Here is a 24,028-nt window from a genome sequence, read left to right as displayed (position 1 = left end):
TGTTCTAATTAAGGGATCCACTGCAGAAAGTTTGCTCAGAGAGTGGGTCAGGGGTGGGGGCTAAGGCACACCTAAGGCCCTGCATGGCCGGTGTTTCATACTGTGTCCTGTTTTGTCCATGCTGGGCTCCTACACATAAACATAGCTGACCTGATGCACAAGTCGTATTTCTACATTACTCTAGCAACTTCCTATAGTCAGGGAAGCCACAGCTACTTTATAAAGAAGTCCTGGCTGGAACTACTGATTCTGGCCAAAGACTGGGAGCAAACTCAGGATCCTACAGGGCTGCAATGGAATTATTACAATAATCTAGTTATTTGATTTGGCTGCTTACCCCTACAGAAATATAGGGAGATGCGGTGCAAAACAGTAAAAACAAGAAATCAATTTAGAATCACATCATCATTTAAGACCTCCCTCCAGCTCTGCCTTGGTGCAGTTTCCCTCCCTACCAAGCCCAACTCTTTCACCTGGCTTTAGAGCCCATCCGCTCCCACAGACTTGTCTGCATCCATGATCTTTTATCTCTCATAGATCAATTCTTCTGTCTTTATTTTTCCTCCCTCTTCATTTGTTAGATTCTCAGCTGTTGTTGACAACTTGAGTCACTCTCCCATTTCCTTCTTTAAAGGGCTATTAATCCTCAAGAGCAGCTGGTTCTTTATTGGTTCTACCTCCTCATCACATATTCACTGAAGCCTCCTGTACTGTCATTTCTATTTCCAATATTTGACTGAAGATGCTCTCCCAAAATATCAACAATGGCCTCCTAAAGGTTAGCTCTTACTGTCTCTTCTCAGCCTCAAACTACTGAAGTTTGGCACTGTTGCCTACACCTACCTTTTAGAAATATTTCTCTGCTTTGGAACCCTGATTTCTGTTGAGTCTCTACTACCCATGATCATTCATATTTTAGTCTTCTATTTCTCTGCCTATCTTTTAAGTAACAATTTTGACTAGGATTCTTTTCCCAGTCTTCTTTTATTATTCATCCTTGGCTATAATGATGAATGCAGTTAAACTTTGTTGCAACAATTAAGATAATTATACAATGCCTGGCATTTACTAAGCATTCAATAAATAGCAGTAGTTATAAAAAATCTTTTCATCTTCATTTCCTACCACATGGAGTCATAAAACTTATGTTCCAATACACAGATTTTATGCTTTCCTACAACAACTTGGTATTTCCTCAGACAGTATCTTCATCATGGAATGTCTCGTTCCCTCACGCAAGAAGGACTTTACACAGCTTTCAAAGACCCATTAAAATATTACCTTCTTTTTAAAGCTTTTCTCAATGTCTCATTAGAATTTTACTCTGGTCCCCAAAATACCTTACCACCTCCGTTGAAACTAATTGCTTTATCTCTTTAAAATAATAATGTAGCCTGTCTAAAAGCTGGGGCGCCACATGACTCACTCCACACACAAAGTATGTTCAAAGGACAGACCAGCAATCCAAATATTTAAAATATAATTTTAATTTGTATTCACATCTTGACTTTGTAAGTGCTTTGCAGTATATAACCCACAAGAACACTTCTCAAAAAGTTCTTCTGTCTTTTCCTAATTCTTTCTCATATCTTCAGGCTGCTCTAAAATAATTCACATGCTAAAGCTTCCTACATTCTTTCATTTACCCAGTACCCATGGCATTTCTTGCTTTACTTTTTTTAGATTGAATTAGCCTCCTATTTATCTGGTTTTTGCTCCAGACTTCAGACACTCCTGATTCTGCATCTTCCAAAATTTAGAACTTCCCTGGAAAAGATACCTCTTTTTGGATGACACGGGAATTGAATAACACTAGTATAGTGCAGGGAGAAAATAAATAACACTCACATATGAAGAAATTACAACCATCACCATTTTAATTGTATATGTCTTCTTCTTCTTCATTTAGAATGGTACTTGAAGAAAGATTCTATATCATTTGTTTTCTTTAGCACCAAAGCACCCATAATTTATGCACTTATTTGTAGAACACATAGGATATATTAGACAGAAATGGCTGTCAGAAGGAGGAGGAAAAGTTGGAGAAGGAAAAGGTGATGGAATCAACAAGGATACTGCTCTCAGAGAGTTTATGATGAGTGATCAAGATCAAAGTGCCTAGAACATTAGAGATGCTCAAGAATTATTCGCCAAATTGATTGCAACTCCTACTCCCCCCAGCTACTTATGTATATATATAGAAACTACTCTGTATTACACAGCAAACTGGCATACAAAATTTCAGAAGTAACTTATCATGGTTGTCTTTGATCTAGGTGTTTTAGCTGGTTGTGAGAGTTCTGAAAAGTGATCTATGATAACAATTAAGTTATGAAAGATTTTATATTTTAAAAATAAAGTGGCCAGGCACGGTGGCTCATGTCTGTAATCCCAGCACTTTGGGAGGCTGACGCAGGTGGATCAATTGAGGTCAAGACCAGCCTGGCCAACATGGTGAAACCCCATCTGTACTAAAATACAAAAATTAGCTGTGCATGGTGGTGCACGCCTTAATCCCAGCTACTCGGGAGGCTGAGGCAGGAGAATGGCTTGAACCTAGGAGGGTGGAGGTTGCAATGAGCTGAGATTGCGCCACTGCACTCCAGCCTGGATGACAGAGCGAGACTCCATCTCAAAAAAAAAAAAAGAAAAAGAAAATAAATAAATAAATAAATAAATAAAGTGGTTATTTCTGGAACAAGATCACTTTTACCTATTTGCTTACAATGTATACATTCTTAGCTGAAAGAGAAAGGAATAAAATTAAAATTAGTGTGCTATAAATGACACACAAACCTGGGTATGTCCATGAGAGTGTGCCTTCCATGTGACATCTATTCCCAAACACGTTCATAATGGAAAAAGAGGTAAGAACAAATAGTTGAATAAAGGCCCCACATGTATTGGTTTTCATACAAACCAGCAAAACAGCAATTTCAAAGCGACTAAGACAGTTTCTGACATTGTCATCCTTTTGTTCATGTTCTTCCTCACCTTTCCTCCTCCCCCGATACCATTTTCCTTCCTTTCACAAACTCTATTGTTTTCATAAATAATATTTTTATTCAAATCTCTCGTTCTCATTTTTAGTTACTTTGTTATTTTAAATTTTCCTCTTCCACTCTTTACATTTTCCTCTTTGGGGTACACTTTCTCAGGCCCACCTCACTCTCCAGCTCCTGCTTTGGAAACAGAGGCAGTTAAATCAGCAGCTGTGGCTGAGGAAGCAGAGCTGGAAGGGGCAGAGTGAAAGGAAGCTGATTATCTATGTGAATATGTCATTCAGGAGAATTCATGAGCTTTAACATCCAACCACACATACGTTATTCACAGAGATAACAAGAAAGAGATTTAACCCAAGGGGAGATTAAGAACATAGGCCCAATTGGATCTCGTTTTCCTAGGAAAGACACTTCTGAATGTTAAGAATTAAAACTCATGGTTCTCTTTATCCAATTCTCAGTCCATTTCTCCTATGCAGTAATTGGACTGCCCTCTTCACCCTACCTTCTCAAAAACTCTTTTTTTTACCATCCTTTAAAAATCTTCTGAAACCACATTTCCTTAAGAAATTCTTCCTCAAATTTGAAGGAGTAGAGGCCATTTGTCCTACTATTCAACATCAATACATCATTCCCCATCTAAATATGCAAATAGCTTGTCTTTACAGATAATATAATTACATAAATAAAAATTAAATTGCTTTTCACTTAAACCTCAAGAGACTACACAAAGCAAGTTATTTGGTTAACTGAAAATTTACATCTCAACTTCTTTTTTTGTGTAAGTTCTCAAAATCCATTTTATCTCACTAAAACTTTTCTTCAACCTTATGGATACTATTAGTCTCTTGAACGCACCATTTTCCTGACTTTGCCTCTTTCCCTACCCAAGCATACCCACTTGGGCCACTCTTTTTCTAACTCTCCTAACAGGGTCCTTTTATCCAAATTAACTCTAACTTCCTCACCCCTGATCCTAACTAGCAATCGCTGTTCTCCACTCTCACACCCAAACTACTGAGCACTACTGTTCTCTCCTAAATACCTGATAGTGAATTCAGGGATAGTGGGCATAATCTTGTGTATATTGAGTGATAATGAATTCATATTGGCTCAAACATCATTTGGTTTTTCAGCACCACTTGCATTTTATACATGTCCATGCCAATTGCCAATCCCCCAAGCAGCTATTTCAAATCCTCATCATTCCCTTCAAAAACCAATCAGTTCACTTCACAGTGAATAACCTTGTTTTATTTTTATTCTAGAGGTTTACCAGGAAAAAAAAAGTCCTCAGTTCCTTATCTGTCTTCATAGAAATCTATTTACATTCATTCTCATCCCTTTAGCTGAAGGGATGAGAATCTCAAAGAAGCATCTTTTCAAACCTCTCCGGCCTTATTCTCTAAAATTTTCTTACCATGTATTTTTCCCTCAGTCTACACACATTCAAAAACTTTTCTGAAAACAAATATTGGGCCAATAAAGTCACCCAATCATTAATGAACATTTGCCTCACCCTTCTGCTTTATTACCCCACTCTTCCAGTCAACTTTTTTGAAAAACTAGCTTACTATTTTTTTTTGAAAAACAGACTACACTTCTTACTCTCATTCAGTTTCCAACCCCTTACCATAAAGCTTCATACTAAACACATCACCAAAACTGGGCTGAATGTGGTCAGTATTTACTAGATAAAAGTAAATATCATTATGAGACATTTTATACACACACATGCGCGCACACACACACAATCTCCTATAACCTTCATCTTCTTCAGGAGCAACTATGTTCAAATTTTACTTGTGGAATTGACTTCAAAACTTCTCAGTAACAGGTGTATTCTGCTATCACTACATCAATTTCAGGCAATATCTGTTAAATTGCTATTACGGGAATTTACACCCTTCTCTATATCTCATCTTATTACACTGTTATATCACAAATTTTGGTTATTTTCATTTCCATGTTTGTATTGCTATGAGTATGCAAGCTATTACTTAAGACTGAGCCAAGTAACAAACTACAACTAGATTCCCTTTCTTTAACATCCTTTTTTTCTAGGTGTAAAACATATCCCTAATATATTCATTTGCTTGATTTCTCTGTATCTTAGGCTATATCCCCTCATACTTTTACCATCTGTGTAAAAAGCCTCCTCATGAAAATTTTCAGGCTAGGCACAGTGGCCCATGCCTGTCATCCCAGCACTTTGGGAGGCCGAGGAAGGCAGATCACCTGAGGTCAGGAGCTTGAGGTAATTCTGGCCAACATGGTGAAACTCCATCTCTACCAAAAATAAAAAAATTTTGGTAGAAATTTTTTGTAGCCAGCTACTTGGAAAGCTGACGCAGAAGAACTGCTTGAACCTGCAAGGCAGAGGTTGTAGTGAGCCAAGATTTTGCCATTGCACCCTGGCCCGGGCAATGGAACAAAATTCTGGCTTAAAAAAAAAAAAAAAAAAAAAAAAAAGTCTTCATCATAAAACTCTATATTTTTCATAAGTTTTCATTTTTTTCTAAGACTTTCCTCTGAGAGTCTCAGTGATCTTTCTCCAGTAAATCTGGGGGGCCAGGGGCAGAATACTATTGTTTGAATATATACTCCAAAAAGCATGCATTGAAAACTTTACTTCCAATGCAACAGTTTTCAGAGGTAGGACCTTTAAGAAGTAACTAGAACATGAGGGCTCTACCTTCATAAATGGATTAATGACATGATTGTGGGAGTGGATTTTTTTATAAAAGGACAACTTCAGCCCTTTTTGCCTCTCTCTCTTTTTTGACCTTTTGTCATGGGATACACAGCAAGAAGGTCCTTGCTAGATGCTGGTCCTTTGATCTTGAAGTTTCCAGCCTCCAGAACTGTAAGTCACTAAAATTTTGTTCATTCTAAATTACCCAATCTGTGGTATTCTGTTATAGCAGAACAAAACTAAGAAAACCACATTCAGAGAACTGTTACTTTTTTCCATGTCTGGAAAGTCCCTGGAAAACCCATTCTCAGGGTTTGTTGTTATTTGATCTGATTCAGACCTTGGTCAGTGCCAGTAGCCTTTTCCATGGAACCTTTGCCCAATGCAGTCAGCAGCAATTGTTTAACCTTGAAACTGCCTAAAACAGTAACACCAGTAAATAAGAGCCTAGCCAAAAATTTCTAAAAGAAAAAGCTGGGGTATGCGATGTATGTATAAGCTTTGCATATCTTTAGAAAACTCCACTATATTACAGGAAATTGAGAAGTCCATGGAAATGTATAGGGCTGAACACATACTCAAGCTTGTGAATACATATAGAAAAAAACTGAGAAGGTCCTAAGCTGATGTTTAGGCACTGTAAAGGCAGGAAGAATGAAGACAAATATAGAGATGTACGCTTCCTGACTGAAGGCATTGAAGGCATGTCCTGAAACATACACAGAAGCTCTTGCAAAGAATGGATGTCATATCCATTCAAAGCATTTAAGGAAATCTCTATTCAGTCATTAGCTGACTACAGAGTTAGCTTAAAGGGGCACTAAATAAAGAAACAGCAACACAACAATATAGAGCAACAGTGAACCTCAGGAGAGATGAAAAATCTCAGTTACAAAGTTGTCAATTTACATTACGATTGTATGTATGTATTTATTTATTGAGACAAGGTCTTACTCTGTCACCCAGGCTGAAGTGCAGTTGTATCAACACAGCTCACTGCAGCCAGGACCCCCTGGGCTCAAGCAATCCTCCTTCCTCAGCCTTATGAGTTCCTGGGAATACAGGTATGTACCACTGTGCCTAGCTAATTTTTTTTACTTTTTGGACAAATAGAGGTCTCACTATGTTGCCCAGGCTGGTCTCAAACTCCTAGCCTCAAGTGATCCTCCCATCTTGGCCTCCCTAAGTGCTGGGATTCCAGGCATAAGCCACTGTTTCCAACCCAAAATTATATTATTTTAAATGTTCAGTGTTCAACAACGAAAAAATTGAGACATGTAAATAATCAAGAAAGTATGGCCTATACAGAGAAAAAAAAGTATCAATAGAAGTTGCCACTTAAGAATTTGCTGATGACTGGCTTATGAGACAAAGACTTTAAATCAGTTATTTCAAATATGTTCTCAAAAATCACATCTAAAAATATTAAAGGAAAGTATGAGAACACTACCCAGTGAAATACAAGATACAAACAAACACACGGATATTATCTTTTAAAGAACCAATAGAAATTATGGAGTAAAAGGTATAATAAATTTGCTAGAGAGAACTCAACAGCAGATATGTGTCAATAAAAGGATAAATTGACTGACTTGAATTAAGGTTGTCCAGTTTCAGAACAGAAAGAAATAAAAATGAAAAAAGTTAACAGATCCTCAGAGACCTTTGAAATACCATTAAGCATATCAAATATGCATCACAGAAGTCCCAGGAGAATAAGAAGGAGGCAGAAAGAATATTTGAGAAAATAATTGTCAAAAATGTTCTGAATTTGATGAAGGGCATTAATGTACACATTCAAGAAACTCAACAAACTCCAAGTAGAATAAACTTAAAGAGATCAACTCCTAAAAACACTATAATCAAACTATCAAATCTAAAGACAAAAGAGAATCTTGAAAGTAGTAACAGAGCAGCAATTTACCACATACAATTTATCCTCAATACAATTAGCACCTGATTTCTCTTCTGGTCATGGAGGCCAGATGGCAGTGAGATGACATATTTAAAGTGATAAAATAAAAATATTATTGACCAACATACTGTAGCCAGTAAAACAATCCTTCAAAAATGAAAGAGAAATTAACATATATTTTCAGATAAACAAAACCAAAAAAAATCATCACAAGCAGACCTCTCCTACAAGAAATACTAAAGAGATTTCTTCAAATAGAAGTGAAAGGACACTAGGCAATTACTTGAATCCATATGAATAAATAAATAGCACTGGTAAAGGTAACTAGATAGGTAAATTTGAATGACAAAAATAATTGTCTGTAAGGCTTTTATACTCCTACCTGATTTAAAAATAACCTGAAAACAACAACTATAAATTTGTATTGATGACCACAGAAAGTATAAAAATGTAATTTGTATGACAATAATAATACAAAAGACGGAGGACAAAACAGAGCTAAGTAGAACGACAAGTTTTATATACTGTTAACATAAAGTTGGGAATAATCAGAACAGGGTTGTTATAAGGTATTAATAAGGTGCCAATATTATCCCCAGGGCAACCATTAAAAAAGAAACTCAACAAAATATAGTAAAAAATGATTAAGAATTTAAAAATATGATCCATCTCTGTACTGTCTACAAAAGACACAGTTTACATTCAAAGATACAAATAGAAAGTAAGATGAAGAGAAAACTATCTTGTGCAAATAACAATCCTCAGAATGCTGGAATGACTGTAATATTAAAAATGTTATCCCATCTCTACTCAAAATAAAACAATTAGCCAGACATGGTTGTATGCACCTGTGCTCCCAGCTACTAGGAAGATGAAATGAGAGGATCACTTGAGCCCAGGAGGTCAAAGCTGCCAGGAACCAAGATCACGCCTCTGCACTCCAGCCTGGATGACAGAGTGAGACCCTGAAAACAGGAAAGAACAAAAGAAAGAAAGAAAGAGAGAGAGAGGGAGAGGGAGGGAGGGAGGGAGAGAGAGAGAGAGAGAGAGAGAAAGAGAAAAACATTTCATAATGATAAAAGGACTTACCTTTCAGAAAAATGTAATTCTAAATGTATATGCACCTAACAATCACAGTCCAAAAATATACGAAGCAAAAACTGACAGAATTGAAGGAAGGAACAGACAATTCAACAATAGTAGTTGAAAACTTCAATATCTCACTTTCAATAATGAATAGAACAACTAGACAGAAGACGACAAGAAAACAGAGGACTTGAACATTATAATCAGCTAGACCCAATAGATATATGTAGAACACTGCATCAAAAAATAAAATACACATTATTCTCAAGTGCACCTAGAATATTCTGCAGATGAAAAAACCATGTATTAGACCCTAAAGCAAGTCTTAATGGGTTTAAAAGTATTGGAATTATATAAAATATCTTCTCTGACCACAACAGAATGACATTAGAAATCAGTAACAGAAGGAAATTTAGGGAATCCACAAAGGTGTGGAAATAAAACAACACATTCCAAAATAACTAATGGGTCAAAGAAAAATTACAAGAAAAATTACAAAATGCTTTGATATGGATGAAAACCAAAAAAACACTATATTCAATAATTGAAAGCATGAGAAAAATTAGTGCTTTGAGGAAAAATTATAGCTGTAAACATCTATATTTTAAAAAGAGATCTCAAATCAATAACCTAAGCTTCCATCATAAGACACTAGAAAACAAAGAGCAAACAAAGAAGAAATAAGGGAATAATAAAGATTAACATGGAAATAAATGAAACAAAGAACAGAACAACAACAGTGAACATCAATGAAAGCAAAAGTTTAGTTTTGGAAAGAATGACAAACCTTAACCTAGATCAATGAAGCAATGAAGAGAGAAGACTCAAGTAACTAAAATGAGAAATGAAAAAGAGAAAATTACAATCCATTTTATATAAATAAAAATTATGATAACAGAATATTACAAACGATTGTACTCCAACAAATTGGGCAACCTAGATGAAATATATAAATTCTTAGACATATATAACCTATCAAAACTGAATCATGAAGAAATAGAAATTCTGAATAGATCTATAGCCAGCAAGGAAATTAAACTAGTAATTAAAAATCTTTCTGCAAATAAAAGACCAAGACCACATAGGTTCACTGATGAAATCTACCAAATATCTAAAGAAGAATTAACACCGACCCTTTACAAACTCTTTCCCCAAAAAAATAAAAGAGGAGGGAATAATACTTAATTCATTCTGTGAGGCCAGTATGACTCTGATACCAAATCCAGACACGGATATCACAAGGAATGAGTATCAAAAATCAATTTGCCTTGTGAACAAAGACTCAAAATTCTCAATAAAATATAAGCAAGCCAAACTCAGAAACACATAAAAAGGAGTTATACATCATGGCTATGACCTGAAGTTTATCCCAAGAATGCAGAGTTTATTTACATTCATAATAACATAATAGCAATAAAAGAAATCTACAAAAAAAAAAACACTGAAAGCATCATATTTAATGAATCACATGTCATGAAAACTGACAGCTTTTCTCCTAAAATCAGTAATGAACAAGGTATCTGCTCTTGCCACTTGTATTCAACATTGCACTGCAGTTTGTATGTAGGACAATTAGGCAAGGAATATAAATAAGCAGCATCCAGACTGGAAATGAAGAAGTAAAACTCTCTTTTTGCAGATGACCTGATTTTGTATGTAGAAAATCCTAAGAAAAGTACACATGCACATGCACACACAACCTACTAGAGGTAATAAACTAACCAGGTATGGTTGCAGAATAAAAAATTCAACATGCAAAATTTAATTGTATCTGTATGTACTAGCAATGAACAATCAAAAATAAAATCGAAGAGTAAATTACATTTATAATAGCATCAAACAGAGCAAAATATGAGGCAATAAATTTAACAAAAGAAGTACAAAACTTGAACTCTTAAAAATATTACATACTCTTGAAAGAAATTAAAGATCTAAATAAATATAAAGATATCCCGTGTTCATGGATATAAAGACTTAATACTCTTAAGATGACAATACTCCCCCAGATTGATCTACAGATTCAACAGAATCTCCATCAAAATCTGAGCTGGCATCTTTGCAGAAATCTACAAGCTAATCCTAAAATTAATATGGAGGTGCAAAAGACACAGAATAACCAAAACAATCTTGAAAACAAATAGAGTTGGAGGCCTCACACTTTCTGATTTCAGAACTTACTACAAGTTCCAATAATCAAGACAATGTGATACTGGAACAAGGATACAAATATAGATCAACAGAATATGATAGAAATCCAGGGAAAAAAACTCTACTTTTATGGTCAGTTGATTTTCACCAGGGTGCCAAGACACTTCAATGGGGAAAAAATAGACTTTTCAACAAATGCCACTGGGACAACTAGATTTCCACACACAAAAACTGAAGCTAGACCTCCTACCTCTCATCATACACAAAATTAACTTAAAATGAATCAAATTCTTAATATAAGAGCCAAAACTATAAAAATCTTAGAATAAAACATAGGCATAAATCTTTGTGATGCTGGGTTGGGTAAGGGTTTCATAGCTGTGAAACTAAAAGCATGAGAACAAAGAAAAATAGATAAATTAGAGTTTATTCAGACTTAAAACTTCTGTGCTTCAAAAAACACTATCAAGGAAATCAGGCTGCACAGTGGTGTATGCCTGTAATCTCAACACTTTGGGAGGTCAAAGCAGGAGGACTCCCTGAGACCAGAAGTTCAAGACCAGCCTGGACAACAAAGCGAGACCTAATTTCTAAAATAATTAATTAATTAAAAATAAAAATAAAAAGACAACCTACAGAATGGAAGAAAATGATTTTAAATCATGTATCTGATAAGGGACTAATATCAAGAATATGTAAAGAACTCTTACAACTCAACAATAAAATGACATGAACAATGAGCAAAGAGTTTAAATAAACATTTCTCCAAAGAAGACCTACAGTACCCATACATTACTGGTGAGAATGTAAATTGGTGCAGTCACTTTTAAAACAATGTCAGATCCTCAAAAATCAAACACAGAGTTACCATATGACGCAGTATATCTACTCCCAAGTATACACCGAAGACAAGTAAAATGTATTTCTACAGAAAAAGTTGTTCATGAATGTTCATTACAACATTTTTCATAATAGCCAGAAGACAGAAACAATCCAAATGTCCATCAACTAATGACTGAATAAACAAAGTGATTTATCCATATAATACAGTGTTGTGCTATAAAACATCATGGATTTCTGATACATACATGGATGAACCTTAAAAAAATGCCAAGTAAAAGAAGCCAGGCACAACAAGCCACTTATTATATGATGTCCAGAATAGACAAATTCATAGAGACATAAAGGTGGTTAGTGTTGCCAGGAGTGGGAGGAGTGGGGAAATAGAGGGTGACTGCTATGTATACAGTTTCTTCTACAAGTGATTAAAATGTTCTGAAATTAGATAATAGCAATCATTGTACAGCTCTGTAAATATACTAAAAACCACTGAATTGTACACTTTAAAAAGATGACTTTTATCATATATTGAACTAGACCTTAATTTTGGAAGTTGTTGTCCTTTTTCTCATCACATAAGTTTTCAGAATGCTGTGATAAAATGAGGGTCTTTTTTCACCCATATTTCTCAGCAGAACAATTTTTACCCACCACTCATGTTTCTTCAATGTGGAGAATTTCTTTAGTGTAACTCTTGGATTTTCTTGGCCACTTACGCATTCTGCCCTAAAGGAGGTAAAATGACAATCCTAGTTCAAATTCCTTTATTTTATTGAGAGCTATATGACTATAATAGCATACTTACACTATTTCCCAATAACTCTCTCTCCCTTCTCTGCCCTCAGATGCTATGTTTCTATACTGTAATGGCTTATAACCTTGCTTCAGTGTGTTCCACCTGCTTGAAAGTATAGTACTCAGCTCTAATGTCTACAATATTCGGTCAAGAGGATTATTTCTTTGTGTTTTCCCATAATCTTCCATCCCCCTCATAAATGGTAGTTCAGAGTTTTTTGTTTTGTTTTGTTTTTTGTCAATACTAGAGTCTAAGTTTTCAGTTTTCTGTTGTTTGGGGTGAATTTGGAAAGCAGAACCATCATCTTAACTGCCCTTAAATGGAAGTTTCCCAATAACAATTTAATTACTCTTCCTGACTTTGCGTCAGTTACTCCAATGCATCCTCCATATTGCTGCTGAAGTGAACTACCAACACATCTGACCATTCCTCTCACCTGCTCAAAATCTCTTAAGGGACTACAAAGTATGATTTAAATTACTTTGCATAGTATATGAAGCTCTTCGACATGTGGTCTCTGTTTATTTAACCCCTCTTCTCTTTGGCCCTAATCCCTTCCTGCATATACCGCAGGCAGACTAATTCACAGAAAGCTGGAGAATTGCAAATATTTTCTCAACTACCATGCTTTTGTACATGGATTTCTCTGTAAAATATTCTTATCTCCTTGTGCCTATCTGGAAAACAATTTTACCTTCAGGTCCATTTCAGATAAGATATCCTGTCTCATGTGAAGGGAGTTAATCGCTCCCTCTTCTCTGCTGTCTCTACCTGATCCCTGAAGTCATCACACTCAGTGGTAATTATTTGTTTAGGTGAAATTCTCATCCCTTTAAAATTGTTTACCATTTGTTTGATAGTCTTTAAGCCCATTCATTCTTTAAAATACTTACTGAGCAACAACTCTGCTCCAAATATGAAATACAAAGAAAGATAAAAACACTCCAAGCCTCTAAGGATACAAAGCCAGTATTGTTACCTACCTTCCTGTGATTTTATGCCATCTGTCTGTACATATACGCTAACTACTTGGAGATGTGAAAGATGTCAGAATCAAAATGGAGCCACTTGTGTTTAAAAAAAAAAAAAAACTGGAGTCTGAGAAGGCACAAAGGGAACATTCTCATGCATAAATGACTAATAAGAATTGTCACAAAAGACTACAAAAACCACAACCTTGCACAAAGGTCATCACAACCTTACAAAACAATACTTCTGAGAGGACAATCACCTGTCCAAATTTGGACTGTTGTTGTTGATCCTGGTTACCAAGGAGAATTATCTCAAAACAATTATGTAATCTTCCTCCTTTTTCCTTCAAAAACCCTTGTCTTCCTTTACCTGCCTGAATGTACACATATGAAATAGTTTACTATGGCATATTTATACCCATTGCAATGCTCTATTCCCAAATAAATATCATTTTCTTTTAGAAAGTCTCTCTCAGTTATTTAGGTTGATGGAGGCAAGAACCATGTCATATATATTGTTCTAGAATTTTCAGTGCTTAACAGAATTTTGTATTTTGTAGGCACTCGATATTTCCAGAGCCTACAAACTGTTCTTCAGTCTTCAGTTTTGTTCTGATATCTGCCACAAAATGTTCTTCACAGGAAACTCAAAATTATGTTTCTAAAATACAAGGCTACACAAAGCATTCTCTGCTGTAAGACATTTAATGACTGTTCTTTCCCTATGACAAGGTCTGTCTTCCCCATCAGACTATAATCTCAGCAACAAAAGGGTCTTCATATTCTTCTTGTAAACCTTGCGGTCAGCAAAGAGTCTGAAACACAAACATTTGACAAAAGATGTATTGGTTTGATTTGTTTGAGTATTGGTTGAAATTAGTGGGTAATTCCTGGGATTTAAATATATATTTGATTCAAATATATTTTAATTTATCTGGGATTAGAGCAATTATACATGATTATATTTTATGTCACTCATTCATTTATGTGTCTCAAATATCCTGGCACATTATTCTCACTTTTTCTGAAGAAAAGGAGCCATGTCTTAGTTACAGTATACAGAATCGAACACAGTAACATGTTCAAATACATAGCAACAGCTTATGACTGTGTTACATTTAGTTTTTTTTAAAAAAAAAATAGACAATAACAAAAATGTAGAATTTCCAATGCTATATTTTTTGTTTAAGTACTTTCTCAGTTTCACAGTTCCTAGGACTGATAATTTCACAAATAACTGAGGACATACATTTTTCTCTAAAGAGCTCAGAAGTAACTGTCATTCTTTTTTATCAAAGGAGGGTACTGAGACAGAGAGAATGAGTGATATAACCAAGGTCACCAATATAATCATGAGGTGCAGATGATGGTGGCATAAACAGAATCAGATAACAATTCACAGAACACAGTGAGGAAGGCCAGGAATACTAAGCAGGGAATATTGATGGGGATGTTAGACAGACAATTCTACAAACTAACATGCCTCATCCTAAACAATAAAATCCCTGACCACAGAAGGCAGAGAACAAACCAGGATTAAGAGAAGCAAAATCTGAAACCTCAGGTAAAGTAACTCTCCTCCCCCTGAGGTCATAAAATAAGAAGAGTCCATCCTATAAACAAAAATCAAAGATCATGTTCCCAACAGAGTTTTTCCCAACAGACAACGCTCATCAGAAATTGGCACTTCTATTTTCTCAAGGCAATCAATGTCTCTCACATGGGTCTAAAATAGTCCATTTAGCCCTGTCTTTTACCCAGACTCTTCCTCATTTTTGCTTCTGAATACTGACCTATTTTTTTCTGCTGAACATATGGCCTGGTTGTCAATCTCATCATTCACTAAACAGAAAATTACAAATGTAAAATGATTTTTAAAAGGGCATAATCTCATACTCTTGGCTATTTGCATTCCTTTCTCTCCCTATTCTATTACAGTCATGCTCGTATGGGGCACTTCTTCTCCTGCAATGGATTTAGGTTTCCGAGTCTCCCTACCCTCTGCTCCTCAAGGACTTAACCAGCTGCATTGCCTGGTGGTTGAAGTCACAGCCTTGACAGCCCTGGCCTTAAGGGGAGTTGCTCCTTTCCAGGCAAATGTATTGTTAATGGGCTTATGTTGAATTTATGAGAAAGACAAAGCAGTGCTAAAGATCACTGAGTTTTTAAAAGAACTTCTCTCTGGACTGGATACTAATAAAATTATCCTTTAAGCTACTTCTTATAGAACCACAGAGAGCAAATACAAAGAAGCAAGTTCTACAGACAAAGTCCAAGCAAACACAAAGGCAGTGGATGTTTCTGCTTCAGCTCTATAAATTCTTCCTTCTAAAGGATGATGTGTAGGTAGAAATTGATGGATTCTTTCTTTCTTCCTAGCCTTTACGTGTTAGCAATGTCAACGGTCAGTACATAGTGCACAAGCCACTGTAAATACGTGTATCTGTGAATAGTCCTTGGGAGCTGAGTAGTCAGGAAGAGAAAAGATCACATATTTCATATTGTGACCAACAGAGAGATTCTAGTAACAAGACTCATGCTACTGCGAGCTATGCCAGCATGTGTAAATTCTCTGACTTGAGCTAAGTGAATCTTATTCTTAAGGGCTCTTACTTTTAGCCCCTCTTATCTCAGCAAAGCAATCCCTGCTGATCTACTTTTGAAAGTATTTCTCCATTCAATAACTGGCTCTTTCTGTTTCATTAGATCTACATAGATCAACCAGCACAGCACTTGATTTGAATTTAATTGTTCAGTCACACGTGCATTCTCACAAGCTCTAAAATGCCCCCATGTACCTCCAAGGTGAGCCCAGTAACCTTTTAAAACAGTCAGGCCAGCCAGTCTTCAGACCCTCTTGTTCTGGCTTCAGAGCAGGAAGGGTTCAGGCTTTTGAAAGGGCCTTTGAATGAGGAGGGGGCAGATCAGGAAGAGGCCAACCCTCTAACAGAACAGGCCATGGCTAATACATTTTACTTTTTTTTTCTTCCACTCCTTTGAAGGTTCGGATACATTTTGCCCTGAGGAAGCTCACCACAGTCTCTCCTTCTCCACCTACCTAAAATCCCCTGCACATTGTCACACAGCTTGATAGTCTGTAAGCTAGATTTATGTGGGTAACATTTGCTTTTAAGGTGCCAACACTTTCAGGAGGCTCGCTTGACCACTTTATTTCTAAATTCAAACTGAGATCAACCTTCATAGACAAAACATGAATTTTGATGTGGGAAGACGAGGGTGAATTTTTCAACAAGTAAGACCTCATCATAGCATATGATGAGATAAGAGTTTCAGACAGCAACAGGTCAGCAACAGGGCAGTGCAAGCAGCCACTGGAGAAGTGCAAGACAGACTGATTACATTATGTACCGGTATTCACTCATTTAATCCCAAATCAGCACTTCAAGGAGTTATTTTATTAGGTATCTTTTTTTCACAAATAAAGAAAATGGGGCTTAGAGAGGTTGCCACTTTTCCATAATCTCCTACAGATAAATGTTCCATCAGGAATTAGGATTCAACAGTGTCTAGATCCAGAAACTGCCTTTACCTATAAGTCTGCACTTGGAACTGGCCAGTGGGAAGGGCAGGCATGGCTCTGGAGCCAGAGTAGAAGCAGTGGCCTGGGAGAGGAGACTGGGCTCTCTCTCTAATTTCCCCCTATTGCCATGAACAGCTAAACCATAATCTCAACTGTATTCTCTTCCATTGCTTTCTAGAACTCCAGAGAATAGTGAACTTGCAAAAATGCCACTTTTTCTTTTTATAATCTTAATCTGATAGAGTATATTTAGCATAAGGGAAGTAACACAACTTCGAAGATTGTGGGCTCCACTTTATTTTGGTCCCTCACTCATAAAGGTTAAGAGCATAGGCCAGGCATGGTGGCTCATGCCTGTAATTCCAGCACTTTGGGAGGCCAAGGGGCTGGGGGCGGATCACAAGGTCAGGGGTTCGAGACCAGCCTGGCCAACATAGTGAAACCTCTTCTCTACTAAAAATACAAAAATTAGCCCCACGTGTGGTGGCATGTGCCTGTAGTCCCAGCTACTCAGGAGGCTGAGGTGGGAGAATTGCTTGAACCTGGGAGGTGGAGGTTGCAACTCCATCTCAAAAAAAAAAAAAAAAAAAAGAAAGAAAGAAACATAGACCATAGAATCAGATTACTGAGTTCAAATTCCTATTCCACCTTAGACCAGCTATGTGACCTTGGGCAAACTCTTCAGCCTCCCCAGGCCTCAATTTCCTCATCTGAAAAATGAGGATGATAAAAATGTCTGCTCCTTAGGATGAAGGTGATGACTGATTCAATGAGATAACACATGTGAGGCACATAAAGTGAGCACTTGGTAAAGGTCAGGTATAGATGCTTTACTGAAAAACTATTTTTTGCTCTTGGGGTATTTTTAGGCTCTAAAAATTTAGAAGTGTGCCAGGCACAGTGGCTCATGCCTGTGATCCCAGCACTTTGGGAGGCCAAGGTGGGTGAAACACTTAAGTCCAGGAGTTCCAGACAAGCCTGGGTTATATAGAGAGACCTTGTCTCTACAAAAAGCAAAAAAATAAAAATTAGCTAGGCATGGTAGTTCATACCTACGGTCCCAGCTACTTGCAAAGCTGAGGCAGGAATTGCTTGAGATTCGGAGTTTGAGGCTGGTATGGTTTGGCTGTGTCACCACCCAAATCTCTTCTTGAATTGGAGTCCCCATAATCCCCATGTGTCACGGGAGGTACCCAGTCAGAAGTGATTGGATCTTGGGGGATTTTTCCTGCTGTTTTCATGATAGTGAGTGAGTTATCATGAGATCTGATGGTTTTATAAGTGTCTGGCATTTTCCCTGCTGGCTCTCATTCTCTCTCTTACTGTCCTGTGAAGAGGTACCTTCTGCCATGATTGTAAGTTTCCCGAGGCCTCCCCAGCTATGCAGAACTGGGAGTCAATCAAACCTCTTTTCTTTATAAATTACCCAGTCTCAAGTATTTCTTCATAGAAGCATGAGAATGGACTAATATGGAGTCTACAATCATGTCACTCTGCCTGAGTGGCAGAGTGCCTTTCTCTAAAATAAATAAATAAGTATTTAGAATTGTGTGCCTTCATACACAAATATTGAACATATTTTTTTCGGTTTCTCAAAACTGGTGCATTTAATATAATATTAATAATAATAAAGAAGCCAGAAGTCTACAGATAAAAGGAAGTTTTATCTTTTAGTAAAGATTTTTTTAATAAGCAGAATGAGAATTAAATAATATAAGCTGAAATACTTTAGTGTAGGTACTTTTTCAAATATTGAAATACTCTTAGGATTATCGGGGCCTGTGGTCTAAGAGACTAACTATTTCAGTTTGGCTTAGATTGTCCAAGTTCAGTATATTTAGACTTTGAAGAGTGCTATATAAATTAATCTTGATTGACCTACAAAGTTATTTCTGCAACTTGTGTCTTCTTGAAATCAATTCCGTTCTTTAACATCATTTCATTGTGCTTTAGTATGTAGTTTAATGCTTTGCTTCCAAATGTAAAATATAAGCTATGAAATAACATGATTAAAGCAGCATTTTTGATCTGACATTCTTCAATTTTACAGTCAAGAATGTGTTCAACAAGCCAGAGATGTACAATTCCCTAAGCAGGTGAAAAAATGTGATCGTGCAGGCTGAAATGACAGTTTTCATACCATTTTCAATGCATGTTGTGTGCATCTGTTCCACATCTGGAAATATTTTTTTACATTTTTTTTTCCTGAAGAAAACTTACAAAGTGTTTCTATAGTTTGGTTTCTTAGTTATCATAAAATATATAAATGAGAATATGGAAATAAAAGGCCATAGAGATATTTATCTGAGTGGAAGGCACTAGGATTCAAAAGCTGGTTATGATCTAGACTAACCTTTATCATTCTTACAAGTGCTTCTTCAAAAACATGGGCTAGGAAGAGGACCCTACATTTAAAGTGAACATGATCATCTATTTGCAGCTGCCAGATAAATTTTTGCAAGACTCTGAAGTCTCCTTTTAAATAAAGGCAGCCAAAAATTAAAAGACCATTTAGCTGGCACTGTAAGTTTTGCCTAGAATTTAACTGGATTCCAGTTAAAACTCCAAGCTGGTTAAAGATAGGATACCCATTATAGTCTCTTACTTTTAAACTCTTTAGCAACACAATTATATATATAAGGAAACAGAGTTATAGTTGTTCGATTATAATCCAAGCCCTTTTAACAGACAGTTCACAGTTGGATTGACTATCAGTGTGTTTGTTTATTAGAATAGAAATTCATTTGTGATTCTTTGGAATTATAAATAGTAAGTGCAACTGAGTAAAAACGCCCCTGCTAAACCCTGCTAGCAAAGAGCTCAGTTGGATGTGCTGGCTTGTACTTGTAGTCCCAGCTACTCAGGATGTGGGATGCCAAGGTGGAGCATCCTTTGAGCCTAGGAGTTCAAGGCTGCAGTGAGCTATGGTGGCGCCACTGCTCTGCAGCCTGGGCAACAGACTGAGACCCACCCCCTCCTAAAAAAAATGAAAAAAAAAAAAAAAAAAAAGAAAGAAAGAAAAAAAAAGACTTCAGGAGGATGAAATTCTACTAGAAAACAGCCCATACTTTTAATGATGTTCATTCAAAAGTGTTCATCGTTTTAATTCCTCAGCTTTCTCTTCTTCCTCCATTCCCCTCCATTTCCTTCCTTTTCCTTTCTGAGCAATTCAGTCCAAAAGTCACTCAATGGGGCAAGGCAAAGTACGTGTCCATGCAGGGAAAGGGGTGGCATGCATGGAGTGACAGAGCCCAGGCAGGGTGATGAGGGTGTTTACTGAGGGGCAGGAAGGGGAAGTCAGAAGCCAAACAGGGCAGGGAGGGCATCCACACTGGAGTGTGGGCTGGTATAGGGTGTTGGAGCACAGGCTGGGAGAAGAGAGGGTGACTCTGCAGAGGGAGGCCCAGGGTGGACAATCAGACACTGAGCAGTGTGAGGAGGGCACCTGCCGGGGGGCTGCCCAGCACAGGGTGGCAGAGCCTAGGCTATGTGAGGAAGACAGCATATGGGGTGCGGGTTGGCCAGGCATAGGGAGCCAGCACCCGAGCAGGATGGAGAACAACCTGGTAGAAGGAGTCAGAGCCCAGGTGGAATGAGAAAGGCATGTGGGCAGGGGAGAGAAGTGGTGTATCCATTGAAAATGTGTCACATACAGGGGAAGTAATCACATAAATACATTAAAGATAATGAAAACCAAGTTTGTTGTTTGGTTTTTTTTCATCATAAGAATTACAAATACAAAATGTGAGAAAACTGTAACAAAGCTGTTGAGTTGAATTAATGTTGGTAGGTTCAGTATGAGTTTATGATTTCCCATAGCTAGTTAATAAGCTAGCTTGAGAGATAGAGAGAGGCACAGCAAAAAATATAAGTGCAAGTGTGCGGGTATGTGTGTGTTTGCCTGTGTGTGTGTCTACCGTGAAGGCCTGGAGCAGTGATACCCCAATAGCGATGAGCATCCTGAGTGCCCAGATCTTAGCTTCTAAATGCTATTCTCCACTAAAAGGAACCAGAAATCCATGGAAACGGCTAATAGGTTGGACAGGGAAAGTAAAATGAGTCTGGAACATTTTGTCTAGTAAACAGGGAAGTGCTCAAAGAAAGGTGGTGTATTAGTCTGTTCTCATGCTGCTAATAAAAATGTACCTGAGACTTGGTAATTTATAAAGAAAAAACAGTTTAATGGACTCACAGTTTCACATGGCTGGGGAGGCCTCACAATCATGGCAGAAGGCAAAGAAGGAACAAAGATGCATTTTACATGGAAACAGGCAAGAGAGCTTGCGCAGGGGAACTCCCATTTATAAAACCATCAGATCTGGTGATACTTATTCATTACTACAAGAACAGTATGGGGGAAACCACCCCCAATGACTCAATTATCTCCACCTGGCCCCCATACTTGACACATGGGGATTATTACAATTCAAGGTGATATTTGGGTGGGGAGACAGTCAAACCATATTACATGGGGACAGAATAACACAGGAGCCACTGAAAAGTCTGGGATTATTTTAGCATTGAAGTAAATGATGGTGATGGATTATAAATCATTCAATAAAATAGGAACCCATGAATATGTAGAGATATATATAAGTGAAAAAAGTTTAATGACAAATGGGATATTTACATAGCTTCAAAGTGCTTCTTCATGAAATACTTATTAGTTACAAAGGTGAAGGAAAGTAAGTTCTGAATAAAGAGGCCTGGCAGACACCACCTCAATCAAGTGATCAGAGAGAACAAATTTTGCACTACCTGGTGACTGGGTGGATCACGGGATCACCTCCGTGATACTGCTGTCAAAGGTACATAACTGGAATCAGACTATAATGAAATGTGTAAGAATCCCAAAAGTGAATGAAAATTTACAAAATAACTGGTCTACGACCTTATAAAATGTCAAGATCCCAAAATGAAAAGAAAAGAAAGAGAAAGAAACTGTTTCTGACAAAAACAGACTAAAGAGACACAACTAAGGAAACTAAAAAGACACTCAATGTGTGATTCCTAACTGAATTCTTCTTCTGTAAAGGACATTATTGACACAACTGGCAAAAATTGAATGGGGTCTGAGCATTAGATAGTTATTGCTCAGTTAGTTAATGTACCCATCTTAACTTCTTGATTTTTATAATTGTAAGTGTGGTTGTATAGAACGGTATTTTTGTTTATAGGAAATACATAATAAAACATTGAGAGAGTAGTGATCTATGCTAACAGTGAGAGGGATATAGTTTCTCTCACTATTCTAACTCCCTCCATTACTAAATTCTAAATTTTACTTTACACCACATTCCTCTTGCATATTGAATTTTCTCAATGTCCAGAAAAGTCATATTGCAGATTCATTCTGGAAAAAAAATTCTTTCTGGATGACATATTTTTCAGCATTTGTTGGTCATCAAGTTAATAGTTTTCTTCCTTCATGGCCTCTTTCCTGAGGAAACTTTGCTCATTATGGGGAAAAAGTAAAACTAATATACAATATAAGTTAATTTTTTTAACATTTAGATGAGAACTTTCTTTTGGTTTGTTCCCTATACACATGATCAGCTTTCTTCAAAATTATTGCCATTATTGACCACACAAAGCAGCTCTGTTAGTGGTCTTCTATTAAGCCACGAGTTAACCTGCAGCACGGCTTCTATGCATTCAGCTGAATATGACTGAGGAGGCTTGAGTTGAAAAAGCCTGCACCTTTTGAGTTTGGCATGCCTATATTTGAATTCTGGCTCTGCCGTGTATTACTGGTTTAAATGCATAATAACCCTCAATCTCCATTTCCTCCTTTAGAAAAATGAACAAAATGACTGACAGCTCAAAGTGTTGTGACTATAGTTAAATGAAATAATGTGCCTGTGGAAAAAAAACAGGTACATAGAAAGTTTTCACTTAAAATAATTGCCATTACTATTGTTATTTTCTCCCAGGTGCATGAAAAGTTTTTATTTATATAGTTGCACTACTGTTATTATTCCCTTCCCACTTTTTTTCTAATAGACCTGCCTGCTCTGAGTAATCTCTTCTCCAGCTACATACTTATGAATACTCTCTTTGTGAAAATAGACCAAATTAATACCCATATGAATTCAACTCTGCAGCTTTCCTTAATTCCTCACACTCATAACGCAGGACAAACTTGCTCATTATGACACACCCAGTTGGCCTCCTGCCACTCTAGAGAAGACGGCATGGGGAAAATGAGGGGCTTTGCTGGGGGTCATTGGGAAGAGGCATGGTCAACCCTTGGCTTCTGAAAGATGACCTCAAGCAGCTGATATGTGGACTGTTTGCACTCATGGCTATTAAAATGTGATGCTATGTCCATATATGTCATTGGGATAGATTCTCTTCAGTAATGAACTTCTTCATATACATTGAAAATGAATGACTTTAACAAAGTCTTTAAAAAGCATGAAGAGCAAATGTGAATGTGGACACTTCAAGAGTACTAGATAGACAGGATTTAGATTCCTTTTAACTCTTATGGCCAATACTCTTTGTCACAGCAAGCATACTAACACACTAGTCTTGGCACATGTCCCAACAGTTTTGGACAACTCTCTCAATACAGAAAAGGGGCAATTTTGTCACTGAGGAAGCAAACTTAGCCTAGTGATTAAAAGTGTGGGTGTTGTCTTGACATAGCCTAGATTCAAATTTCATCTCTGTTTTTTACTATCTGTATGATTGAGTTACCTGAGTCCTGATTCCTTCATCACTAAAATAAAGATAATGCCAACTGCCTTTAATATTCACTCCCTGGTTCTGGCTTTCTTGCTCTCTCACACTCTGCCTGTCTTTGTTTTCTTCCTTCCATGTCTCACTTCTCTCTGCCTCCCTCAAAGAAGTAATTATTGGAGGCCTCTTCTCCCTCTGATAAACTGCAGGGGCTAAGAAAGAGACTGGTGAGAAGAGAGCTCCATATGAAAGAACTGACTTCAAAGGCACAGCACATCAAAGTGACTTGCCAGGCAGCCTGAGATCTTGCTGAGCTGAGCTGGCCTGCCCCGCTTCTCCCCTCACAGTCT

At 37.1% G+C, this 24,028-nt stretch overlaps 1 protein-coding gene across 23 annotated transcripts in view; it reads right to left on the bottom strand.

Moving 5' to 3' along the window:
* LOC139359089 (uncharacterized) overlaps positions 1-24,028 on the bottom strand; it is a 672,031-nt gene that overhangs the window by 520,854 nt on the left and 127,149 nt on the right. For 4 of the 23 annotated variants that reach the window (XM_071081227.1, XM_071081237.1, XM_071081230.1 and 1 more), the window contains exon 2: positions 12,338-12,412. The exons of 16 other annotated variants lie outside the window; for them this stretch is intronic. The gene's annotated coding sequence lies outside the window, so the exon portion shown is untranslated. Of the gene's footprint in view, positions 1-12,337; positions 12,413-13,465; positions 14,269-23,696; positions 23,891-24,028 lie in introns of all 23 variants that reach the window. 3 more of the 23 variants (XM_071081229.1, XM_071081231.1, XM_071081233.1) reach the window with 2 other exon arrangements.

The sequence above is a fragment of the Macaca nemestrina genome, chromosome 16 (assembly GCF_043159975.1).
Source record: "Macaca nemestrina isolate mMacNem1 chromosome 16, mMacNem.hap1, whole genome shotgun sequence".
NCBI classification, from domain to species: Eukaryota; Metazoa; Chordata; class Mammalia; order Primates; family Cercopithecidae; genus Macaca; species Macaca nemestrina.
This window is presented reverse-complemented; position numbering and strand designations above follow the sequence as displayed.